Here is a 1,219-nt window from a genome sequence, read left to right on the forward strand (position 1 = left end):
TCGGGTTCCAGGCCGTCTGCGCTCTTCGGCGCCGCCATGTCTAATCCTCTTCTATAGTTGCCTCCATGTTTTCCTCTATTATTCTTCTCTTATTCCCATTTCTTCCTGAAATCCTATAAAACAGTGCACGCATTAATATAAATCTCTGTGTTAAAACAACTCCTGTTGTCTGGTCTATATATTAATCCAAAAAAAAGAAGTATATATTTTATTATGTCTAGTTAATCGAGTATAATGACACAAGACTTATAGGATAAAGGAATTTAAAAACGTCCAAAACAAAAATAACATGAACTACGAACAACTAACTAAACAAAACGACAGCAGATAAAATGATGTTGAGCTCAGCTGTTCTATTGCATGACGTAATTCTCAATTTAGCAGACCTATTAACAGACTCTCAACCATGTTAAATGTTATTATTTTAACATGCTAAAAGAAGGAAATATTTCTCCATTTAACATACTTTGTACTCGCTTCGGCGGTACATATACTAAAATTGGAACGATACAGAGAAGATTAGCATGGCCCCTAGGATGACAAAAAAAAAAAAGGACCACAATATTCCATATGTTCCTGATTTGGCCCGAACCAGATACCGTTCCTTCCATAATAAACTTCTCAACCATCCAAATCCACTTGTTTCTAACCTGGCTTCTCCTTCATTACCTAATAATCCTCCTAGGCGTCTGAAAAGAATATGGCCTCGAGATCTTCTCTAGAAATGTTATTGGAGTTCTATCAGTGGGTAGATTCTCCACATGTTTTTATCATGTTACTATGTCACCTACAGCAAATTTACTTGTATATATGTGTATACAGTTGTAAATATCAATTAATAAATTATTAAAAAAAAAACATACTTTAACATGTAAAATAAATGATTATGAATAACCCTATCATTATTCGAAATAACTCCCACTAATTTCAACTCCTAGCACCTAACAAAGTTTTTTATTTCTAGTTTAAGAAACAATTAAATTTTTAATAGATGCACTCAAGAAATTAAAATTTTTACCTAATTTTTTTTTACTGGTTCTAGTTGAAAAATATTTGAGACAAGTCAGTTGAATATGGTGGATGTGGTAAAAGTTCTATTATAACTTTATCTAATGAGACTTATTTGTCAGTTACTTTTTTAAAAAAATTTCCCGCTCCATCGTTTTATACATAATAAATATCGATCTAGAGACACGGAATAAAAATCGATAGCATAATC

General features: G+C 32.0%; 1 pseudogene; it reads left to right on the top strand.

Moving 5' to 3' along the window:
* The first annotated feature begins 469 nt into the window (after positions 1-469).
* On the top strand, positions 470-566 carry LOC112211115 (U6 spliceosomal RNA; annotated as a pseudogene).
* The last annotated feature ends 653 nt before the right edge of the window (positions 567-1,219 follow it).

This window comes from Halyomorpha halys, unplaced genomic scaffold (assembly GCF_000696795.3).
Source record: "Halyomorpha halys isolate HHAL.00 unplaced genomic scaffold, Hhal_1.1 Scaffold19.1, whole genome shotgun sequence".
NCBI classification, from domain to species: domain Eukaryota; kingdom Metazoa; phylum Arthropoda; class Insecta; order Hemiptera; family Pentatomidae; genus Halyomorpha; species Halyomorpha halys.